The sequence below is a fragment of the Etheostoma spectabile genome, chromosome 4, assembly GCF_008692095.1.
Source record: "Etheostoma spectabile isolate EspeVRDwgs_2016 chromosome 4, UIUC_Espe_1.0, whole genome shotgun sequence".
Classification (NCBI taxonomy): Eukaryota; Metazoa; Chordata; class Actinopteri; order Perciformes; family Percidae; genus Etheostoma; species Etheostoma spectabile.
Window position 1 is genome coordinate 21,265,966 of NC_045736.1, and position 13,584 is coordinate 21,279,549.

Consider the following 13,584-nt stretch of genomic DNA (forward strand, 5'->3'; position numbering starts at 1 on the left):
GGAAGGGCCAGCAACTCCCGCTGACCTATCCCAAGTACCTACTAACTCCCGCATAAAAACAGTGTTAAAATGCTCTTGGTTCCCCTCTTGGTTTTATGTCATGCTCTCTGAAGCGAGCCAACTTTCAATTATTGCCCCTCTGGTTCACCCAGTCACCAGTGGCCAGAGGTGTGTGATGTTGTTTTTGTGTGTTAACTTTCAGTTTGTTTGTGGCTGTAAGCCAAGTGATCCAGACACCTTTTTGCTTGTCTGACCAGTAAAGAGATAGTGAGCTTTGTGTGTATGTTTGTATGATGTGAGATAAAGCCTTTGCTTTCATTGAGTTACACTTCTTCACAACTGATGGGCACTGCAGACTTGGGACTGTTTTTTTGGCATCATAAATACATACATACAGTGAGTTGTTTCACACTGACTAGTTCCCATCCCTCCGTGAGCTGTGACCTATCCCTCTCTGAGCATCCGGAAGGTCAGGATAAAAAAGTGGCCCATCTAAAGTGTGAAGTGGAGTGGAGGCAGGCTAGAGGCTTTAGCTTTTCAGTGTGACCCCGCAGTTCCACCTCAGCAGTGGAAGACACACTGCTCTGCTCTGCTGCAAATCCTAATAACACCGGAAAAAGAGGAAGAGTACAAGGAGAAACCTCTGCACCTTTCACCAGTTTAGGTTGCATAATTTAGCATGTGAGTACAGTGCATGTGTGAAAGACGAAAGAGAGAGAGAGAGCCAAAGAACACAAGAAGCCATAGAAAAACAGGAACTGAGCTAGTGAAAAACAGAAACAGGAAACAGCGGCAAGAGGGATACAAGCTTCTTTAGAGAAAAAGAGAGTCAAATACCTAGAGAGAAACACAATTTGTCATTGTTGTATTACATTACTATAAGGTGCGTGCAATATATCTTCTCAATTACTCATTGACTTTGGAAGATGTTGCAATTATTGAATTGAACAGTGAATCCGTTTAACAAATAACAGTGAAAACACCTTGAAGTGTAAATTTTCTCTTTAAACTTTTTTACTTCTGTTTATAAAACAAGACAAATTGAAACATGGCTCTCCCTTGACAGAAATGAATGTGGACTGACCAAATAAATCTATTTTATATGATTATATGATCAATCATTACTTGTCATGACAATCAAAACTCCGGTGACGGGCGTCTGATTTCACGTGTCTACCTAGGTGCTTTGTGTGTGTGTGTGTGTGTGTGTGTGTGTGTGTGTGTGTGTGTGAGTGTGGGCATGCACACGCTCTTAAAAAGTTTACTTGCAAAACATAATTCGCAAAATATCGTGATTGTAATCCCGATTAAAATTTTCGATTAATTGCACAGCCCTATTGTGCAACATACTGTAGTGAATGATGTGCAGTTTAATTAAACTGTGACCAGAGGCCAAAGCACATCAACCCACTAGGTTTGTTCAGACAGGTGTAAGCATATGTGCATATTTGTCTTTCCTCTTTGTCTTTTAGTGTTTGTAATGTTGCCCAGGCTTGCCAAGAGTGTGTTAACACTCAAGTCTTCGCTTATCACCTTTATACGTGTAACAGTCTTAAAGACAGAATCAGACTAACCAACACTGTTGCTAACTCTGCTTTAAATTCTCAGCATTTCAATAGATTACACAGGAACATCTATTCTTTCTCCTTATGAATTCTGTTTTGTAAATGCCTTTAACTAAGACTATTTGAATACCTTATTTAAATATGTTACGTTCTGATTGATTGGCTCAGGGGAGAAGAAAAAGCAATGTTGTGAATCGCCATCACCATTTGGCACATCTGCTAAAGCAGAATATTTTTACATCTATTGTGACCATGGAAACTATTAAAAACTCTTAAAAACTACAAAACTGAAATCTTTGGATCAGCTTTCTCACACTCTCCTGTTGCAAATAAGCTTCCTCTCTATAGCTCTTCCTCCCTAACCAGCAGACACAGCAGTCACCTGCAAAGGATTAAGGGGTGTGGAAGTGGGGGTGGGTAGCTGGTTACTTAATGTGTTATGGTTGTTTGTGTGTCTGTGTGCTTAGCGGGTGGTTTCAGAGTCTGGTGGGTGTTCAGAGACCTACATAGTTAGTCTCTATTTAAAACCTTGACCTGGCTGACTCTGATATATTGGTTGATCTCTCTCTCTCTCTCTCTCTCTCTCTCTCTCTCTCTCTCTCTCTCTCTCTCTCTCTTGCTCAGACTAGTTGGTTTTAGGCTTATCTTGTAATAGACAGCTGTGTTTCATTTTGGCACAAGAAGCCTGGACCCACTCTGCACTCTAATCATTTATTTAGAATCGGAGTAGGACAATACTTCATTACTTTAATTGTTGCATCTCTCAAGTAGGCTGTATTGCTTGCCATAACATCATTATCAGAGTACCCTTTCAAATAGAAATTTCCATATACAAATAAGTTGGTTTCCCTCAGTGGTTTCACCACACAAGTGCAACATTGGTGGACAGTTTTAAAAGTAGCAACCAGTATAGTATCGAGAGAGCAAGAGAAAAACAATTTCATTACCAATGAGAGCAATTGTATTGGTGTTGTATTTCCATTGTACTGCAATGTAGCATATAGCCAAGGCGTAAACACTATGCCTTGTATAAAACGTGTTTAATGGGATAGCAATGTGACAGTCACTATAGTCTCGCTTTGCCAGACCTTCTTCCACAGTGCTACGTAGGAGGGTCTGGCTAGTCCACACAGCATACCTAGATGGGAGAAAAACATGCTCTGCTTTATTGGCGTTTCTTTATTCCAATCACAATCTCGTTGGGCAGTGTTAAGTGCAGGACGGAGCCATGGTGCCACTGCAAAATAGCCTTGGGAAGGAACTTGTTGTGGTGGAACATACGTACGGTCAGTGGTTGTTTTAGTCATGCAACAGAAAACTCAGATTGGACCGATAGCATAGCTAGCTATTACAATTACTATCACCATGGGATCTGTAAATAAGTTCAAGCTAAAAACATGACACTTCTACCGTCACACTACTCACTGACACTTAGATTAGATTAGATTCAACTTGATTGTTATTGTGCAGTGTACACTTACAAAGACAGCGAAATGCAATTAGTCACTTAGGGTGCTACATGCCATGATTAAACTATTATATCTGCTTTTCTGGTCATTAAGAGAAATTGGGCCATTTCTGTGCGTGCAAATACTTGCCGATGCCACCAATTGTCTGTCTAGGATTTATTTGTATTCAGTCAATTTATTCATTTAATTTTGTGAAATCCATGTTTAGCAGTGAACCAAACAAAGACTCACTTGTCATCGTCTTCCCCCTTGTGCTTCTTCTGTCTCAGCAAACATTGTGCGAGGGAAGGGTTCAAGGTTTCTGTTTTGATCGGCTTTGCTTTTGTCGCGAGGCACTGTAAAAATGATGGTACTGCATGTTAATGTACTTATCATAAGTGTATAGAATTACAACTTGATTAAAGAACACTTTAAGACAGTATATTAAAACATAAAGTAAATAAGCATATTTTTCATATTCAATTCCAATTAATTAATTAGTTAAAAAGTAATAATGTGCTTTAAACGGGAAAAGTAGCAGAAGCAGCAGGCAGGTCGCTGCGTGCACGTTATGAAGAAACAAAACTTTTTCAAACACCCGCGTCCCTCTTTGCCCTGTGTTGCTTTGTCGCTCACGTCACATTGAAAAATGAACTGAGGCCACGTGATTATCCCTTATGGAAACCACTATCCTGCTTGTTGCCTCTTGTTGTACAGATGCGGATGCTAGGTCAACTCTTGTTTTTGCCTTCTTCCACCACAGCATTTAGTTCCGTCAGCTAATTTGAGGGAATGTCGGTAAGCTACCAACATCGTGATCTTCACTGTTCAGCTGACTTTACCAGATAGTACGCGACTGACCTGCTATTAAATCAGACGGGAACTAACCACAGACAGTCACCTTGTGCAGTGAATCGGGGATATTTGGCTTTATTTTAAATAAACGAAAAAACTGATGTAGGAAACTGCCAACTGCATTAATATACTTATTAATCAAGGGTGCCGGAACACTGTTCTGGATTGTCAACCCACTTTAACCCCTGGTTACTGCTCATAGACTGTATAAAACATTACTGCTGCCTCACTTCCTGATTTCCCAAACTAGAGTGGCTCGAGGCCCAAATCCCAGAACGTGTGTGCGTAACAGTATTTGCACGTCAGGAAATGTGTGGGTTTAAAAGCTGGGGGGTTTGCGTTAACTCGTTATTACCGCATTCATTTTACCAGCCCTCGTACAAATGGATCCACAAAATTAAGGCTGAATGATTTGGGGAAAAAATCTAATTGCAATTTTCTGCCAGATATTGCGATTAAAATTCAATTTGTGATTTTCTGGTGACTAACTGAATAAGAATAGGAAGGTAAAGCTAATCTATAGGGTAGTACAAGTTGGAGAGGAGAAAAAAAAAACTTCCCCTTTAAACCCAGTGTACACTTCTTTACTCCAAAATGAAGATGGAAAGCAGAGAACACACAAAGTGTAGCACTACACAAACTAATAGTCACAATGGAACCCAACCGAGAACAAGGTTTCAGATAACACCTGTATTTGATAAAAGGCCAGGAAAACCAGCACTGTTTACTCTTTTTTAAACATAAAATCAATATCAATACAACCAGCAAGACAAGTATTTAGGGTAAACGCCCACAAATAGTCATATACTTAGAAAAACATCACAAACAGCCATATACTTAGCAAATATTGCCAAGATGAATAATTGACTTCGTATGAGCGAACGAATGAGTAAGGTTGCATATGCCATTGCACTTGAGATTGACATTTCTACAAACAAACCCATGTTCAAGATACAGGATATTGTAAGTGTATTGACATTCTATTTGAGATGTCATGTGAAACGTCAAACATTCTACAAACAACTATATATTGAAAATAGCTCAGTTCTGTAAACAGTCTGTGATATGTAACATTATTGCAGCATTTACCTTATATAAAAACAGTAAATATAATTATGAAAAGAGGAATCAAAAATGTTAAATCAAATGTTACACCAAACATTCAACTAAATATTTTAAATTTTTTCAGGCCTTCACGAGGAGCTAATCTCATGCTTTGAATTTGCGTTTTCAATTTGAAAACGATTAATCCTTCAGCCCTATCATAAATATGATTTAACATGCATTTTTGTGGTGATGCTATTTACATTTGTTAAAGCTGTAACATTTGTATGTGAAATAAAAACTACTTTTTGTGGATAGTGAAGTATTTGTAGATCATGGTACACGACAACTGTTAAAGTCCAATAAAAAGTTCCATAGAGAAATCACCTCAATGCAGTTTAATCAACAAAATGAAGCACAGCGAGGAAGAACATAGAGACAGACCATTTGAAAGCTTAATTTAGCGTGGAAACATGGGTATTAACAAGAGGAAAATCAAACAAAAGACAAGAAAGTGAAGAGTGAGATAGTGAGGGGAAACCAGATATTAAAAGAGAGACAGAGAAAGATAAAGACAGAGCGAGAGCTGTACACTATCAGTGTGTGTGCTAAGGTCTGTCAGGTTGGTTAGGTGGCAGTGGTGTGTGTCTGCATTTTTGTGCGTGTTGGCGAATATGTGTGTGCCTATGTGCACTGTGTGGAAAAGCAATCACACAAACAAATTAATTAGTCTCCCACAGCAAAGGGCTTTGATAAATTGAGCTGCTCATCTCTTCCACCACCTCCCCCCTCCCTTTCTCTTTCTCTCTTTCCCCCTCTCACTGTTTATCCCTCTCTCACATCCCCTTTTTTGTCATATCCTGGTCTCTTCTATGCAACAAACATCTCATTACATTGTCCCATCATTAATTGTATTTGTTCATTGACTGGCATTTTCCTTTTTTTTTTTTTTTTTTAAATGTTTGGCTCACCGCACGTTTTGTTTACATCATTACATGTTCCCCCACGTGCTGTGTGTTTAAGCCGACAGAAAGCCCCCGTAGTACTCCAAGAACACACAGACATATTCTCACTCAGCCTGAGTGGATTATTACGGCCTCCGTGCCACAGAGCTATTCTCCACCTGCATTTAGATTAAGTAATATGTTTTAATTATTCATATTTACCGTTTTTATTAGACCACTTAACTGCAATATTATTCCCCCAGTTTGTCAATGGACACTCTATTTACCACTTGCCAGGAACAGTAGAGGGGGAGAGGAACTTGAACAACAGAAATGTGCAACGGACACACAAAATGTATTCATTAGTTATTTTCCCTGTGAGACGCTAGGGGCTGGAAGACTGTCTCTATTCAATTATCACACTCATTCACGCACGCCACACCACGCACGCACGCACACACACACACTGACACAAAGACACACAGAGGCGTTAAGCAGTGTGCACTCATTAAACACTCATTATACACAGGAGGAGATCCCTGCAGGTGCAGTTTACCAGAGTTTAGTTCATTTCCTGCTCCTCTTCCTCCTCCTTTCTCACATCTCTTACTCTCTCCTGCTCTGTCTTCTTCCGCCGTTATTTTCCTCACTAACCAAAAATGTAACCCAATGGCGGTGTGTCATTGTGTGTCCGGTGTGGAGGAGTGGGGCTATCTGACCCCTCTACTTATGTAAAGAGACTTTTCCCAAATTCATCCGTTCTTCTAAATATGCCTGAGATCAGTGACTCTTCACCAGCAAAATCTGGTGAATGTGCTGCGGGTGTATTAAGATTTTATGAACCACATTGGACATCATAAAAGCTAGCAAATACCTGACCATGGCAACATAAGATCTTTATTGCAATATTTTTTATTCTGTTTTGCACCTTTCAAAGCTGCCACCATCTAATTTAAAGGCCTTTTCCCTGGTAGAAACCTGATTATTCACTATAATTCATATGCTAAAGTGAGAGAGTCTGAATGGCTGTTGAGCAGTATTATTTTAGGCGGCTGAATGTTTCTTTGTGGCAGACCTCTCATTTTCTCTGCATGCTCATAGGCTTTCATACTTCTCTGATTGACATGCACACAAAAAAACCCTTTATACCTGACCCATTACAACTTCAGATGAGCCTGTTCAGGAAGCGTTAGGCCGTTCCCTATGTGGGAACGCGTGTATGTGTGTGGTGCGTACATTTGAGAATGTGATAATAAGGACAGAGAGCACTCTCAGCGTGTGGTGCTGTTCAAATAGTTTCACTGGACTGTGGCTACCTAAACGCATGCAGTTCTATTGTCTGTGCCCTGGAAAAAATTTGCCTTTCATGTTTAATAATCTTAGTGACAGCTTTGTCCCTCCTGAGGAGAGCAGACTTTATAACCTTATAACCTAAAGAAATTAAAATGGCAGAAAGTTATGAATGTATCTAACAGTGTAGGCAGTGTTTACTGCTCATTGTTTTACTCTGAATAAAATAAGCATTATGAGTGACAGTAAGTTAGAGTTTGTATTTTCAGATTCTGTCTCTACAATAATTCCATGTATACCATACACTAATCCAGAAAGTAAAAAAAAATCATAAAAGGAATGGGCACCTGGAACATCTTTGTTCTCTTACAGAGAAAAATCCCATCACATTAGATGTTTTTTTGTGTGGGTGTGATTAACACTTTTGTATTCATTTTTTAAACAACATACAAAGCATACAATTCGCAACATGAAGAACATAGCTCTCCCCCCCCACACTTGTCATTAGCAGCCACACAGACAAAAACCAGGAGAATATGACATAATAACCACAATATACAAGACCATACAATGCCAGATGTTTTAATGAATTTACAGTAATTCATTATCACTGTCCTGACTTTTTTCCTTCACAAAGTGAAGAAATAATCCATTTGTCTCTGGTGTGCAGCACTGCAGTCCGTCTGACCTACTTTTCTTTTTCGGCTCCCTGCTGCCATCTTCTTTCTTCAGCAATGATGGAATAAGTTTGGCATTGTTTTTGCTCTGTGGCCTTTTTTTCACCAGCTTGGTAAAACTGAACTATACTGTGTATATTTAACTTGTCTTTATACAACTTGTGTATATTTACCTCAGCTGTATCCCTAAGTCTCCACTTCAAATAAACCAGCAATGTCATTCAGTAGTAGTTGTAGTTTAGTTTATTATGAACATGTTACAAAAAGACAAATAAGTATGTACATTTCAGTACAAGCAAAAATAACAAAACGCAGCAAACATATCTTTAAACATGATTATAATTGATTCAAATAAGGATTTTCATGTTCAAAAAGGAGTCGGAAGCAATTGAAGTTATTTGTGAGAACAAACATTTCTGGTCTTTAGCTTCATCTTTGGTCTTTAAAGTAAAAAAAAAAGAAAGAAAGCTGATGTGAGGCTTTACTGTACGTCCTTCGAGCCAGAAAACATTTGTTACTAAAAACACACAGTTTTTCTTCTACACACAGAAGTTCTATACTGATTTTAGATTATACATTATACTCCACATACTAGTTATACTAGATTTTTATGTAAACGGTGGAGATTTAATTTCTTAACACACATTATTTCCACTTATTTTTTGATTTTCAATCAATCTTGCCATCTGCCAATCTCTTGGTTTTGTGTGACCATGATTGTTAGATGTTACATACATACATACATACATACATACATACATACATACATACATACATACATGCATGCACAGTAACAAGTTTGGTCTATTGACACCCTCAAGTATAACAGGAAGTCAAACAGTTGGGACGTAGTATAGACGAGTAGAAATAGTCTAAAAAGTTTTTTTGTTGCATTAAGTAGCACTTCACTCTCGCTGTCAGTTTGTCAAATCCTCTCTCCCTGAGCTTGTTGTCACCTATAACTCATTCCTCATCTCGCCTGTCTCCCCCGTCTTTGTATCATCTAATTCAGCAAAACTGGATCGAAACTTCTCTGCTGGAAAGCTCAGGATGTCAGATGGCATAAAACCCCTGTTCCACAAAAGCTAAACCCCCAACGCCTTAAGGTTCAAAGCAACAGACGCACTTCACATGACGCAATCATTTTGCATTGATTGTTCCAATCCTCACTTGCATTCAGCTGTTTTTGTTCAATGAGAGATAACATTCAGGGAGTGGGTGATTGTGTGTTTGCAAAGAGATGGATGTTGAGGAGGCAGCAGCCCACTAGGGTTTGGATTCTTAAATATGCCTCCTTCGCTTTTGTTAAATGTGATGCAATAGTGATGCAGGGCTGTTAGTGGTGTGTGTGTGTGTGTGTGTGTGTGTGTGTGTGTTAGACAATGAATGAGTGAGTAGTTGGGAGTCAGTACAGATCTGAGTCTGTGTTTAAGGCTATTTTTCAAGCTAGAGGAAAATTATACATTCTCTATTGATGAGAGAGGGAAGCCCCTCCCTTCTGAACCTTACCGTCTCTCAGTGTGTGTATGTGTGTGTGTGTGTGTGTGTGTGTGTGTGTGTGTGTGTGTTAATAGGAGCATGTATGCCTGTGTACATGCACATAGATGTGTTTTGCAGATGTGCGTGTGAGTGGCAGGGCTGCTATCTGTGCCATCACACGTGGATGTGTGTGTTAATAGAGAATGCCCTATGCTGCCACTGCCTTTGTTTGCCAAGGACATACATATGCATGAAGCCCGTGTGTCTGCGCGTGTGTGTGTATATGTGTGGCATTGGGGGTTTACTAATTACTAGATTTCTATCATGAATATGTATGGCCGCATCCTTTATTATGGGATTGGCTTAAACACATTACACAGACGGACGAGTGGCAGAGAAGGGTGGGGGGGTGGGTGAGAGGGGAGACGCCTCTTCAGAAAAAAAAGCTGCCATTGATTTGAACCTTCAACCTCTACTTTGCTGTTTTTTATTCAGGAAAAATAATATTCATGTTTTCCAACTATTTCAGATACTTCATACCGTGTCGTTATTTGGGTTACATTTTATTACCAACAATTGACAAATAAAAGAAATGTGATGGACAAATGTTTTTTTTACTCATGATTAATTCCACTCATCCCACATTGTATATACCTATGTCTGATGTTGAATATTTATCACATAAAGCGTTTTGAGCTTAACATGTAAGCAGGGTTTTAATGTTGTGCAGTAGGTGGTTAAAAAAGAGCTTATTTAAAGTAGTATTTACTTTTGGGCATGACTGGATTACCAACCAGGCAAAGAGATCTGATCCAAACAGCCACATGTTCGCACTTTATACGTTTTTTTTAACTTTATGTAATTTAATTTGATTGATTGCATTTTTTAAAGAATTTGAACCACAAAAAACATTATCAACTAAGGTAGGTGGGTCCTGCCGAATATCTCATCTTTGTGGCCCTGTCTTATAGAGCGGCCATGTGTCAAAATGTAGTTTTAAAAATTAATTTTAGCGTTCATTGTGGTCACATGGGTCCACATCCAACAACAAACCTTGCTGCAGGGGTCACCTAGCATGTTAACCCAGCCATGCTGTTGTATATTTTAAACTATAATAATGCATCGTTGTTTAGATGATCATGTGTTTTGAATGTAAAATATTGATCTGAAAAATTACTAGAATCTTAAGCTGTTAAATACATTTATTAGAGTATAAAGTACAATACCCTCTACAAAGTAGTTAAGCATTAAAAGTAGATACTCAAGTAATGTACACATATTTTAAAATTGTACATAAGTACAGTACTAAGCAGCTAGTATAGATAATAAAGTCATAGATAGTCTGTCATCTGTCTTGTGCTAAGAGTCTCACAGACATATTTCTGTATCACTTACTGAAGATAAAACTGAAGAAGCATTCCCTGTCCATTTGTAGAGCATTTAAGTACCGTCTCACTTCATCTCAGTCTCTATTTTTTCATTTCCTCTTCTCTACTCCGCTCTTGCACAAACGGTCCCAATTTAAACTTACACTTATTCGATCTGACATGTATACAAAATACCAGGCACTAAGTATTTTTCTGGCTTGTATTGTTTTTCCACATGGACAAACTCAATTTACAAGAGCAGTGTCTTTTTGAGGGTGGAAGTCAAAATAGCAGAGGAAGTGATAAGGGATGTAAACAATGTACACAGAAGGTAGCAGTAGGTGGTGGGGGAAGGGGGGTGTGTGTATGCTACTTTAACTCTTACTGTCACTGCCGACTCTCTGGTGTTCTCCAGTGTTCTCCTTAAAGGGATATTTTGGATTTTGAGGTACTTGGTAGATGGTGGTTGGCACACTCCCAGTTTGGAGAAGCAGGCAAGTCAAGCAGCACAGAACACAGAAGCTAAGCAATGTACTACTGTGGTCGGGGGTATCAGTTTAAGTGAACGCTATATTTAGAATATTTTCACCACTTTACATTGCCGTCATAAACATAGGCGGAGCTTGACATTTGAGCCGGGGGTGGGCAAAAAAAACAACAACTCATTATAGCAGCTCTGACCTGACCTGCCACTTGGGGAACACAGCACGAACACATATGGACAAAACAAACATGCTAAATAAACATACTGTATATGTTTATTTTTAAAGCACATTTTAAAGTACATTGTAACTATTTAACAGTTCGCCCTTATGAAATCCATCCGTGGCACGGCTGTCTTGTCAACAGACATAACACTTCCAGTTACGTATCTATCAACTACGTCAGCAACCAACTTATAAGCTACACATTGTGAATGATACATATTTTTTAAGTATAACGATGACTCACGCCGAAAAGTAACACGTTGGTTAAGCTATTCCTGTGTCTAGTGTGAGCAATCAAGTCGATTTTAAAAGTTTTGTCTGTCATCACTGATTAAAAGGTAGGCTATTTATTTTGCACACTGTGTTGTGGGGGGCCTTCAATATATTACATTTGATTAAAGACACTAGAATGGTTGGTTAATTCAGAGCCAAACTCAAGTAGGTTAACACTGTATTACAAGCTTTTCTTTTGCAATTTCAGAGGTACATTAGGCTACTATATCCCATACAATATCAGCTAGGCTACACATAAGGAGAAACAATGACTGTAAATCCTTAAGACAATGTATTCAAACTGCGTCAAGTATTACTACTTTTCTGTGACTTAACTAGTTGGTAGCAATTGTGGATTGCGACAATATTTGACTACAAGTTTTTGTTACTGTTAAGAAATATGTATCAGTCACAATGTGTAGCTTATAGGTGACTGTGCTGAAGTAGTAGTAGTCAATATGATTGTAGATGTCAATAAGATCAAAACCAGCTCGATCCAAACTTGAATGATTATATTGTCTTTTATCTTTTATTTTTTGTAAGTGGCTGTTATGTGGTGCTTACTTAGACAAACATTTTTTGCTGCAGTAGATCTGGGAAACGATTTGGAAATCGCCAGAACATGTTTGTGATTGTGTGACAAATCTGGTGACCGAGGCAGGCCACAACGGCAGTTGTTAGGTGAACACAACACATGAAACCAGTTGGTGTGGAAACCAGTAGGTGTGGAAACCAGTTGGTGTGGAAACCAGTAGGGACACAACACCAGCTCTAAACAGGTGAAAGAGGTATCTCCACTTCGTTTAAACAAAGTGGAATAAAGCTTATAAAAGTCCAAATCTGCCCAATCAATTACTAAGCTGACAGCAAATGTATAAATATGGCATTTAAGCAACCTTTATTGCAACGTTGGCACGGCAAGATGTCCACACTAGTGCAACAGTAACTTTCGTTTTTTGCATCCAGCATATGCGTCGATAATGGTCTCAGGTGAGAGCTACTTGTCACTTATCACACGACCCAGATGCTCACTTTTTTTTTTTTTTACTGAAGCAGTATCTGAATCAGATGTATTAACTACCACTATTTGGTTGTTTTGTGTTATTTAAAATATTTATAAAATATCTGGTAATGCCAGATGTAATTATTCCACTCAGTTTTGAAACAATGCAATTACCTGTTTCAGTCACCAGGGGGGTCAATGCTCCCCTGCCCCCCCACCCCTCTCCGCAGACTACGCGAATGGTTATATATCAAATCTATATCTCTATATCTATATCTACACCAGACTAGTGTTGACAAAAACAGTGATTTGGTGTTTTAAAGGTTAGACCAGATTGACCAAACTCAGACAATGACACAAACTGATGAGTCTGGTGGCTTTCAAGAGAGCATAGATGCATATATCCACATCAGAAAGAGCTGCCTGAGGGTGCGCTAATGTGGTCTTAAAGGTCCTGTCCATGACATTCAGAACGGTGATATAGCAGCAAAAAAAATCTATGCTATGCTTGTAAAGATATAGTGAAGTAATAGAGCCTTCTAATATTTTCAAATCATCCAATCGTAGTTACTCGTCATCGCTGACAGGCAATCTTATCACCAGTCTGGCAGGTTACTATGAACACGTAATTGGATATAACGTATTATGGACACGCGGAGCGGATTCACGTTCATCAATAAAAATGGCTACACCGTTGCAGCTGTTCTGCCTTCTTGTCTGACATGCTGTCATGCTACTGTGTTGCTGCTGATAGCGTCTCGCTTTGGTAGCTCAACACTTTTTTTCATATTCTTCATTACAGCCGATACATTACACTAGTTTGCTCGAGCACTCATAGTGATCGCCTTTTAGCGACTTTCCCACCTAATCCCCCAGTTGTTTACACGCTAATAGCTCTGTTAGCTACTTTAGTTTACCAGTTAGTGGTGGCT

At 39.0% G+C, this 13,584-nt stretch overlaps 1 long non-coding RNA gene across 1 annotated transcript in view; it reads left to right on the forward strand.

The window, feature by feature from the left end:
- The window catches only part of LOC116688142 (uncharacterized), a 16,232-nt gene extending 10,880 nt beyond the window's left edge, over nt 1–5,352 (forward strand). Inside the window, exon 3 of the long non-coding RNA XR_004331718.1 lies at nt 5,342–5,352. This is a non-coding gene — a long non-coding RNA (uncharacterized LOC116688142). The remainder of the gene's footprint in view (nt 1–5,341) is intronic.
- The last annotated feature ends 8,232 nt before the right edge of the window (nt 5,353–13,584 follow it).